Genomic DNA, 12,666 nt, shown 5'->3' with positions numbered 1-12,666 from the left:
CTCTTACACCACTCTCAACTGCATGACTACTGCTGTGCTGTCCATTTGCCCATCTGATATCAAATGATAAGGTCAGAGTTATTTTTAGCTAAATATTGGTAAGACCTATGGTTTGATTCCTGCCAGAAACTTTACACCACAGCCCCAGATTTTATCCCCCTTCTCAGCCCTATCTGCACCCTTTATTCTGACTCTAATCTCCTTTGCACCTCCCCCATCCTCTGCTCCATCATCAGTACCAACGCATTCAACTATCTCACCCCTTGTACTCAAAAATTCTCTTTCTAAACCTCTCTGCTTTGTTCCACCTTTTCCCAACTTCAAAAACTTCCTGAAAACCTACTTGCTTGGTTCACAGCTTCAATCAATTGCTCCACCTTTTCACTCAGTTCCTGTTCAGTGTCCGATTCCCTTCATGTGAGCTATTTTAAGAACATAAGAAATAGGAGCAGGAGTAGGCAATACGGCCCCTCGAGCCTGCTCCACCATTCAATAAGATCATTGCTGATCTTTGACCTCCATTTTCCCGCCCGATCCTCATATCCCTTGATTCCCTTAGAGTCCAAAAATCTATTGATCTCAGTCTTGAATATACTCAACGACTGAGCATCCTCAACCCTCTGGGATAGAGAATTCCAAAGATCCACAATCCTGAGTGTAGAAATGGCCAACCCCTTATCCTGAGACCATGCTCCCTAGTTCTAGACTCTCCAGCCAGGGGATTTTGGGACGTTTCACTACATTGAAGGTATTATATAGTGTAAATTGATGTTACCTCGCATCAATATATATGAAATATTTTATAATCATCATAATTAAGGTCAAAACATAGGTTTCCTTCAGTGGCTAATGTTTGGTATTTTAACTCATGCACTGGATGAGAACAAATTTGTATTTTAGAAAATTGCACTGCTCTAATTTTTGAAGGACTATAATTGTGAGGAGGAAGACAAAAATTGATTCTGAGTTTTGTTTTTAATTTGATGCCATCATCCGCAATTGGGACACACGCGCATTACAGAATCAAATACGTATTTATACTCAGACCATTCAATTGGAAAAGCTGCCTTTGGCTTTATCCCACTCAGCGTGAAAATGATTAACTAAATGATGATTGTGGAGCAATTGTGATATGAAAAGATTCACATCCAATCAAAAGATCTGCCTTTGTAGAGCATCCTGAGCCTTTGAATATTTTGCTCATAGACGTCTTGTAACAAAAGATAAAATTAAATAAAGGATTCCTTTCATTTGAATGGAAAATCCAGTTGCTAGTCTTATCCCCGTTCAGATTTTTTGTTAGAAAAACAAGAACAGATGGCTTTTGTGACAAAGCAAAAAAAAATGATTCTCTAGTAAATGCCATAGAGTGTCTTAATGGAATTGAAAATCTAGAAAAAAGAATGGTACATGTGGGCAAACAGCACTTGTGTCAGGTTTTTTCTTCGGTGATAAAATAAGTTCTTCCACCCTCCATAAACTTCAGCTCAGCCAAAACTCTGCTGCCCATATCCTAACTCGCATCAAATCCCGTTCACTCATCACTCCTGTGCTCGCTGACCTACATTGGCTTCTGGTCCACCAAAGCCTCAATTTTAGAATTGTCACCCTTGTATTCAAATTCCTCCATGGCCTCACCTCTTCCTATCTCTGTACCCTTCTCCAGCCCTACATCCCTCCGAGAACTGGGATATTGGTGGGATTGTGTGAGTTGGTAGTGCTGGGAGTATTTGAGTCTAGGAGAACTAAGGGGGAAATGGAATGTGGGAGTTTTGGGAGGGACAGCCTTGGTATTTGGGAACACTGGGAAGGGAGTACCAGAGTCTGATAGAAGTAAGATAGAAGTGTCAGAGTATGGCAGAACTGGGGGAAACTGGGGTGGTATTTGTTGGGTGGGGGGGGGGGAATGGACTTAGGGTGCGACAGCACTGGGTTACCATTCCTGGAGTGTGGGAGCATTGGGTGGGCGGGGGTGGGTGGGGGTGGAGGTCGGGTGATGTCGCTGTCAGCAACAACAACTTATATTTATATAGTGCCTTTAGCTTAGAAAAATGCCCCGGTTTACTTCATGGAGGCTTAAAGAAAACTAAATCCAAGCCAAAGGACAAAACTTCTAAAGGATTGGTCAAAGAGGTAGGTTTTAATGCAGTGGAAAGGTTATGGGGGGGAATTTCAGAGCATGGGACCTGAATAGCATGGCTGCCAGTGGTAGGGTAAAGGGAGGAGGGATGTACAAGAGGAATGGACAGATTGTGGGGGTGGGGGTTGTACTACTGGCAGAGGTTACAGAGCTAGAAAGGGGCAAGGCAGTGGAGGACTTTAAACACAAGGATGAAAATTTTAAATTTGAGGTGTTGAGGAACTGGGAGCCAAAGGAGGCCAGTGAAGACAGGGTGAGCGGATTTGTTGCAAAATAGGATAGGGCATCAGAGTGTAAATCTCAGGATCTGGGAGCAGCAGAGTGTTGGAGGTTTGGGAGCATTGAGGAAGGGATCTTACATCTGGATGTACCGTGAGGGGGTGCTAGTGGGGTCTGAAGATAGAATGAGCAGGGTGCAAGAATCTGCGAGAATTAGGAGGGGGTTCCAGGATCTGTGAGGAGTGGGGTGGTTTGGGCTGTGGGAGTATTGAGAAAGGGGTCAGTGGGAGACAGGGGGGGGGGTGAGATCTTGTACTATTGAGGGGATCTGGAATGTGGAACTGTGGGGGAGGTCTATGCTCTGGCAGTATATAAAGGGGAAAGGGTTTTTTGGGATTGAAATGGACAGAGTTCTGGAGAATACACTCCTTCCTCCCCTTTCCTTGAGTTTGATTTGAGATCTGGCTGGGGCAGCAGGAGAAAATATGGTGGTGGGGTGAGGGGGGGGGGGGGGGTGCAGGGGAGGGGTTGGTGCTCAGTCACAGTGAGGGGATTAGCATGAGTTACATAGAAGAGTTTGCCCAGTAAAATCGGTGCAGCTGTTTTCCCAGGTGACTGCTGAGCACCCATGCCTTTGCCTACATTGCTATCTTGCCCCCGGGAAGACCCCAATTACTGCGCATTGGGACCAATAAGCCATTGGCTTCAGTTGCCACTAGAAACTCTATACCTTCGCCACCGTCTTCACCCTCTCACTAGAAAATGTCTCAGGCTGTTCGCAATCTTAATATCCTATTTGACCCTGAGCTGACCTTCCAACCCCTTAGCTTCTCCATCACAAAGACCGCCTACTTCCACATCCGTAACATGACCCACCTCCGCCTCTGTTGCTGAAACTTTCATCTATACCTTTGTCACCTCCAGACATAACTATTCCAATGGTCTCCTCGGCGGCCTCTCATCCTCCACGGTCTGTAAATCTCAGTTCCATATTCCAGATTTCCCTCAATAGTACAAGATCTCACCACCCCCCCCACCCCAGTTCTCCCACAGACCCCTTTCTTCAATGCTGTCATACTCCTCTTTCTCAATATTCCCGCATCCCAATACCGCCCCACTCCTCCCAGATCCTGGAACCCCTCTCCTAATTCTCGCAGGTTCTTGCATTCAGCTCATGCTATTTCCAGAACCCACTATCATCCCCTCATGGTACACCCAGATGTGAGAGTCCTTCCTCAATACTCCCAAACCTCAGCAACACCCTGCTGCTCTCAGATCCTGATTCCCCATTCCCAGTGCCCCCAAATCCTTGGACCATCTCCTCTTCACATTCATGACCACCATCCCACCATTACCAGAGCCCCAAAACACCACTCCTGTATACCATGACCACAGCTCCCTCCTCAATGTTCTCAAAATCCCTCCGATAATGAAGCAGTCCGTGCCCGCATGCAGCAAGACCTGGACAACATCCAGGCTTGGGCTGATAAGTGGCAAGTAACATTCGCGCCAGACAAGTGTCAGACAATGACCATCTCCAACAAGAGAGTGTCTAACCACCTCCCCTTGACATTCAATGGCATTACCATCACTGAATCCCCCACCATCAACATACTGGGGGTCACCATTGACCAGAAACTTAACTGGACCAGCCATATAAATACAGTGGCTACAAGAGCTGGTCAGAGGCTGGGTATTCTGTGGCGAGTGACTCACCTCCTGACTCCCCAAAGCCATTCCACCATCTACAAGGCACAAGTCAGGAGTGTGATGGAATATTCTCCACTTGCCTGGATGAGTGCAGCTCCAACAATAATCAAGAAGCTCGACACCATCCAGGACAAAGCAGCCCGCTTGATTGGCACGCCATCCACCACCTTAAACATTCACTCCCTCCACCACTGACGCACCATGGCTGCAGTGTGTACCATCCACAGGATGCACTGCAGCAACTCACCAAGGCTTCTTCGACAGCACCTTCCAAACCCGCGACCTCTACCACCTGGAAGGACAATGGCAGTAGGCACATGGGAACAACACCACCTTCACGTTCCCCTCCAAGTCACACACCATCCCGACTTGGAAATATATTGCTGTTCCTTCAAAATCCTGGAACTCCCTTCCTAACAGCACACGGACTGCAGCGGTTCAAGGCAGCAGCTCACCACCACCAGGGCAATTAGGGATGGGCAATAAATGCTGGCCTTGCCAGCGACGTCCACATCCCATGAATGAATTTTTTTTAAATGAAGGCGCCCCTTAATCAGTTCTCCCAGGACTATAGATCATCCTCCCACCCCTTCTATTCCCCAGAACCCCCCACACACTACTAGACCTCTGAAACCCCACATCTCCAACACACTGAAACTCCTCTCAGTAATCTCAGACCGAGAGACTTCCATCCCCAATACTTCCAGACTCTTGCATCCATTCGACTACTTTTAGACCCCAGCACTCTACTCCCAGGACCGCTCTCTCAGCACTGTCACACCAAAGTACCTCTCCAGCAATGCCAGACCCCAGGCAACGAGTCCCAAAGTTCCTAAACTCCAAATCGCTCTTACAGTACTCCCATATCTCACAATCCCCTCCCAATGCTCACATACCCCACAAACAATTTCTTTGTTATTTCTAGATCTATGCACCACTCTTCCAAATCCTCACACACTCTACCATCCCCAATGCCCCAAACCACAAAGCCAACCTTCCCAGTGCTCCCAAAGGATCTGGAATGCACTGCTGGGGGTGGGTGGTGTAGGTAGATTCAATCGTAGCTTTCAAAAGGGAACTGGATAAGTGCTTTAAAGGAAAAAAATTGCAGGGCTGCAGGGATAGGGCGGAGGAATGGGACTAGCTGGATGGCTTCCTTCCTTGCTGTAACCTTTCTATGATTCTAAATCCCAGAAACTCCCTCTCACTCCTACCACATTCCAGTAACCATCCCCAATATTTCCACTCCATCTATCACACCCAGCATCTCCCACAAAACAACAACAACTTGCATTTATATAGCGCCTTTAACATAGTAAAACGTCCCAAGACGCTGCACAGGAGTGATCAAACAAAATTTGACACCGAACCACATAGGGAGATATCAGGACAAGTGACAGAAAGCTTTGTTGAAGAGGTAGATTTTAAGGAGCATCTTAAAGAAGGAGAGAGAGGTAGAGAGCCGAAGAGGTTTAGGGAGGGAATTTGGGAGCTTAGGGCCCAGGCAGCTGAAGGCACGGCCGCCAATGGTGGAGCGCTTAAAATCGGGGACGTGCAAGAGGCAAGAATTGGAGGAGCGCAGAGATCTTGGAGGATTGTAGGGATGGAGGAGGTTACAGAGATAGGGAGGGGCGAGGCCATGGAGGGATTTGAAAACAAGGAGAAGAATTTTAAAATCAAGACATTATCGGACTGGGAGCCAATATAGGTTTGGGAGCACAGGGCGAACAGGACTTGGTACGAGTTAGGATACGGGCAGCAGATTTTGGATGAGCTCAAGTTTTGGAGGATGGAAGATGGGAGGCCGGCCAGGAATGCATCGAAAAAGTCAAGTCTAGAGGTAACAAAGGCATGGATGAGGGTTTCAGCAGATGAGCTGAGGCAGGGGCGGAGACGAGCGATGTTACAGAGGTGGAAGTCTTGTGATGGAGTGAATATGTGGTCGGAAGCTCATCTCAGGGTCATATAGGACGCCAAGGTTGTGAATGGTCTGGTTCAGCCTCAGACAGTGGCCAGGGAGCGGGATCGAGTCGGTGGCTAGGGAACGGAATTTGTGGCAAGGACCGAAGACAATGGCTTTGGTCTTTCTGACATTTAATTGGAGGAAATGTTTGCTCATCCAATACTGGATGTCGGACAAGAAATGTGACAAATCAGACAGTGGAGGGGTTGAGGAAGGTGGTGATGAGGTATTAACCTCCACTCCTATTGTCTCCTACAGTCCCCTTACCACCACCGTGACCACACCCTAACACTTTTCCTCAATGTTTCAAATTCAAACAATTCCACCCCTCCCCCAGACCTGATTCCAGATATCTCCCAATCCTGAAAAATCTTAATACCCTGCCATGGTAGTGCCAAGTTCCATCACCCTCACTTAGGTCTACCAAATCCAGCACCACAATCCTTGACTTCCTAAGCCGTGGACCCCCCCACTGTTGCCAAACCATACAAACGCCCTTGTTCCCCTCTTCTGCTACACCTTCTGCCTATCTGCAGTTTAAACACCTTCCCTACCACCTTACCATTTCTCCTAGGCTTTAAAAATTTCTACGTGAATATTCACACACTTTAAAAATCAGAGGCCAAAAACATTAAACAATCAGAATAAAATTTCACTTAGTCATCATAAATCAGTGTCCCTGTTAATAATGTATTCTAAGTAACATTACATAAAGAGTTGGAGTTCTCCAACTCACTAAAACATAATGCCACATGCCATCCACTTCCTTCTAAGAATCCAGTTCCTCTGCCTTCCCCTGAGCAGCACTACAAGAAATCAACTACAGTAATAAAAAAGGTTTCTGTAATCATAGCAATTAGACTATTTTCTTTATATAACTGACACTGTCTTTTGGAAGTTAGAACAGGGGATCCTGGGAGTGTGTCAATTTTAATAAGGGGTCCCTTCACACAGAAAAGTTTGACAACCACTGCTGTAGATTTAAAGCAGGTGATTACCTTTTGTTCTTTGTACTGAGTAATTGTCAGTTGCTGTATTTGTTGTATATCTAGCAGGACAGATAGTGCTTGAGGCAGTTCACTGCATTTAATAGGTAAACAATTAAAGTGTTCAATTTGAGTTTAATTCCTTAAGGGAGAGCCAATGAAATTGGAGGGTAGATTTATCTAATCTGGAATTACACATTTCATTCACTGCCCTCAAGTGACATTTTTCCATTTCACTACACTGCCAGTTAAAAGGTTAGCTTAGCTGTCATTATATTACCCTATAGCTAACTCTATTCCTCAAATGCTTCAACAGGAAAGCAGATCAGGAAACTTTCCACAAATACTCCAATTTTAAATTACATGAGCAATTGAATGATAAGAGCTGTAGCTCAGCGAACAGAAATGTGTTTCTGAATTAAGGTTCAGGAATTACTTCTGCTATCAGACATTTACATTCATTACATTTGTGATGATTATCCACTAGAAAAAATGTCATATTTTGTACAGAATTCTCTTTCAACACTTGCTATTTTTGAACTAGCTTCTATGTGTAGTTTTTGGTATTCAAATGCAATTATCTAGTGAGAATACAATAGTGTAGAAAAAGATAAAGTTTAAGATTGTAACAAATAATACATTTTAACATGGTGGAGTTTATCAGTATGGTAAAGCAATGTTTGAATTTCATCTCTGGGAAAAGAGAACCTACTAGAGTACCATTAGTAGGTTCTGAAGGAACCTACTAATGGTACAAAATAACCAGGTTTGCAGATGAAATCCCAAATAATAAGATATTAAATAATCAGTAAGCAGGATACCCAAACAAAGCAGAAACCCTGTATTTTTTTTCAAAAAATATACTTTATTCATAAAATTTGCAGCAATACATACAATACAGTTGTCATCACATTCCAAACGTACACAATACAGATTATACAATTTGCAGGTTGCGTCAAGTGCAGTTCAAATATGATTCCAACAATACAGTTACACATTGTACATAATTACAGTTTATAACACTCTGGGGTGCCTCATTGCATCATAGTCAATACAGATGATTGATTACAGGGACATCACATCAATTTGAATGTTACATTCTGCCCGAGGGGGTTTTTCCCTGATTGCAGCCCCTTGGTATACAATGACGGGAAGGCTCTAAATGGTTACCTTTCCCCACAGAGTCTTTGCGGCGGTCACACCCAGCTTCAGTGCATCCCTGAGTATGCAGTACTGGACCTTGGAATGTACCAGTCTGCAACACTCGGTCGAGGACAGCTCCTGGCACTGGAAGACCAGCAAGTTTCGGGCAGACCAAGGGACGTCTTTCACCAAGTTGATGGCCTTCCAGCAGCAGTGGACGTCTGTCACGGTGTGCGTCCCCGGGAACAGCCCGTCGAGCACAGAGTCCTGTGTTACGGAACTGCTCGGGACGAACCTGGACAGATACCACTGCATCTCTCTCCAGGCCTTCTTTGCAAAGGCACATTCCAGAAGGAGGTGGGTGACAGTCTCGTCCCCACCGCAGCCTCCTCGGGGACAGCGCGCGGTGGCGCTGAGACTCCGGGAATGCATGAAGGAACTGACAGGAACGGCCCTTCTCACCACCAGCCAAGCTAGGACTTGGTGCTTGTTTGACAGCTCTGGTGATGAGGTGTTCTGCCAAATGACATTGGCAGTCTGCTCGGGGTACCAACAGACAGGATCCACCATCTCCTATTCCCGCAGGGTCTCGAGGACGTTACGTGCGGACCACTTGCTGATCGCCTTGTGGTCAAAGGTGTTTTCCTGCACAAACTTTTCCACAAAAGGACAGGTGGGGCTTGGCAATGCAGACCATAAGCACTTTTATGTTGCTCTTTGACTACAGGATCCCTTAATGCGGGTCTTCTGCAGTCGGCACCACATCAAGGTCAATCGCTGTAATTTTTCTGACCGGTGGCGAGGAACACCTCGCTGTACGTTTTGATAACGGTGTCATGATGTACTAACGTTAACCTTGCAGTGATAGCATGATAGAAATCAGTATAACACTTCTGTGCATGCAGCTAGCCAAAAAGTCACAGCCAGTCACATGAACAGAATGTCACCTCCCCCCCCAACAATGTAATGAGCTCCCTCCCCGAGATCCAATATGACAGCAGATTCATGATCCAGTTAGAGATCTGGGTTTTGATGAAATATTAACCAATCTTTCCTCTTTGTAGACAACTTGACAATCATGATCAAATATCAACATGGCAAATTTTGAAACCGAACTTAATAAATCTGTTAATTTGTAGGCTGATACCAGAAAAATCATGAAAACCTTTAGATTGTTGTAAAAAAAAACAATTGGTTCACTAACGTCCCTCAGGGAAGGGAGCCTGCCACCCTTACGTGGTCTGGCCTACATGTAACTCGAGTCCCATATTACATGATTAATTCTTAGTGCCCTCTGAAGTGACCTATCAAGACCCCCCACCCCCCATCAGTTGTAAACAATTGCTGCAAAGTTAAATCCCTGTCTAACACCATTGTGGGAGTACCATCACCACCAGGACTGCAGCTGGTACAAGAATTTCCACATTACTTTCTCAGCGCAATTAGGGATGGGCAATAAATGTGGCCTTGTCAGTATTACTCACATCCCAAAAACAAATTAAATAAAGATTCTGATGCACTTGCCTTGTATTTCCAGAAGTTTCTGTTTTTATCCCAATTGCTGGCAGCATCTTAATTCATATGATCTGTGGCTATATTATTTCTGAGCTTCTTTTCCTTCCATTATCATATGAATGGATTTTGGGAGAAGTAGGATTGGGGGAAGGAATATCAACTTTGGAGGGCTGTCCCGGAAAAGTAACATCTTATGAGTGAGCCCAAGAATTATTATTAGACTGGAATTTGAAAAGACTTTCCCTTTGCTTTTATATTCAACATGCAAGCTTCTCATTCTAACGTTTTCTTTCCTCTGGCTGGCACCAGCTTTGATGGAACTATGCATATTGATATCAGTCTCCTTGTAGTTCTTCTGTAGCAAGCAGTGTGCCTTCAATCAATTTAAGATATATGGCAGGCAATGCTCGTTTCACTACCACTCTATCTTACAGTTTGAACAAGGTGGTAGCGAGAAGAACTTATTGCCTGAGGCCTGTTCGATGTGATTTTCAAGTGGGCCTCAAAATAAGCGGCTATCACTCCTGCCTGAAGCACCTGGGAGCCTTCTTAAAATATTTGTACTGGGGCCCTAGACAGCATTCAGGACCCCGATGCAATTTTGGTCTTCAACTGGACTCTACCAAGTGCAACTGAGTGCTGCATGAACGTTCCTCCTGGCCGCACAGAAATAATCCTGCCTGTTGTCAATTCCTGTGTGTCCCCACCCCCGGAATCGCCTCCCCCCTGCATTAATGGCCCACTTCTGGCCCGGCTCTGTAGAGGAGCCACTGGATTTCCATCCAACCCCAATCAGCTAGCTGCCTGTCAGTGTTCGTTCAGAACTGGCAGCTCACCGATATTATTCTAATGAGGCCTGAGCACAAATATGGTTCGGATTTCTGGCGAGCTTCATCGGGCGGGCGTTGCAATCGCTTCACCTATCGCCTGGCTGAAGAATGGCGAAAATGAAAATCGCCTCCATGTGCATTAACTAAAAGTATGTATTTGATTCTAGTTGGCCTTCCTCAGCTGTGCATAGAATGAGGCTTGGTAAAATAGGTCTAATGATGTTGTATAGTCTCATTCCAGCATATCATGGCTGTATTTTTATTTAATTTTATTGGGAAATCAAGGTGAATGGGAGAGGCCTAAAATACAGAATATCAGCAGGTTTGAAATTGGAAGAGGGGACAATGTGAAGCCAAACTTGCATTTTAAAAGCCTGTAGATTGTAGAAGGATGGAAGAACTGAGGGAGTTAAGGACTTCCATAATTTTGAAGTCTTGGGAAAGAAGGAATTTAAATAGAAGATTGTGCAATGAGTCTTGATCTCAATAGCGAGGACATATGGAGAAGGAAGACTGTGAAGAATGACATATTTACACCTTAGGAAGAAAGGAACCAATCTTGCACTGTATTTCATAGAATCATAGAATGGTTACAGTACAGAAGGAGGCCATTCAGCCCATGCCGGTTCTCTGCACGAGCAATCCAGCATGTTAACCAACCCCACGTTTCGATGTTTCAGCTGCTTTGGATTTATCTGTGTTTGAAAATTAATTCAAACTGAGTAACAAAAAGGAGGTAAGGATCTGCCCTGAGCGAGGGTCCCATTGCAAGAACACACAAGAGGAACATTAATATTCTTACAATAAAGAGAGTACCTGGTGTGAAAAAATAACTTGGGATAATACAGAGCATACTTGGTGGAAACATACGTTAAAACATATTAATCACTGATTGAGACTGGCTTCAGTTCATGAATGACAGATGAGTTATTAGACCTGCCACATAAATATAATAAATATGGTTTTTTAAGCAGTGCATCAAGAATCCCCTTCATGCATTGCAATGTATTTTGTGTGGAAGGGCAATGTTCATAAGCAATCCACAGCGAAGAGCAAATTTCAGAGGATTAGCTGATCTTTTGTGACATTGCTTATAGTCAAAAAAAGGACTCGGACTCTCTCTTTCATTCTCTCCCCCCACCACCTCCCACTTCCTCAACACTTGGGGCTCAGATCCTCTAATTAGATGAAGGGGCTTAAAGCAAATAAATCTCCAGGGCTATTTGGTTTTGATCCCAAGTTGTTGGGAGAGACTAGCAGAGAGATTTGTGAGGCACCAATGAACATTATGAGGGAGTCAGTGGATACTGAGAAGGAAAAAGTCTGATATGATACCCATATTCAAAGGGTGAAAAACAGGCACAAGCAACTACAGACCCATTAGTCTTAGAATCATAGAAGTTTACAACATGGAAACAGGCCCTTCGGCCCAACATGTCCATGTCGCCCAGTTTATACCACTAAGCTAGTCCCAATTGCCTGCACTTGGCCCATATCCCTCTATACCCATCTTACCCATGTAACTGTCCAAATGCTTTTTAAAAGACAAAATTGTACCCGCCTCTACTACTGCCTCTGACAGCTCGTTCCAGACACTCACCACCCTTTGAGAGAAAAAATTGCCCCTCTGGACCCTTTTGTATCTCTCCCCTCACTTTAAATCTATGCCCCCTCGTTATAGACTCCCCTACCTTTGGGAAAAGATTTTGACTATCTGCCTTATCTATGCCCCTCATTATTTTATAGACTTCTATAAGATCACCCCTTAACCTCCTACTCTCCAGGGAAAAAAGTCTCAGTCTATCCAACCTCTCCCTATAAGTCAAACCATCAAGTCCCGGTAGCATCCTAGTAAATCTTTTCTGCACTCTTTCTAGTTTAATAATATCCTTTCTATAATAGGGTGACCAGAACTGTACACAGTATTCAAATTGTGGCCTTACTAATGTCTTGTACAACTTCAACAAGACATCCCAACTCCTGTATTCAATGTTCTGACCAATGAAACCAAGCATGCTGAATGCCTTCTTCACCACCCTATCCACCTGTGACTCCACTTTCAAGGAGCTATGAACCTGTACTCCTAGATCTCTGTTCTATAACTCTCCCCAACGCCCTACCATTAACGGAGTAGGTCCTGGCCCGATTCGATCTACCAAA

The sequence above is a fragment of the Heptranchias perlo genome, chromosome 3 (genome assembly GCF_035084215.1).
Source record: "Heptranchias perlo isolate sHepPer1 chromosome 3, sHepPer1.hap1, whole genome shotgun sequence".
Classification (NCBI taxonomy): Eukaryota; Metazoa; Chordata; class Chondrichthyes; order Hexanchiformes; family Hexanchidae; genus Heptranchias; species Heptranchias perlo.
Note: the sequence above shows the minus strand (reverse complement) of the source record.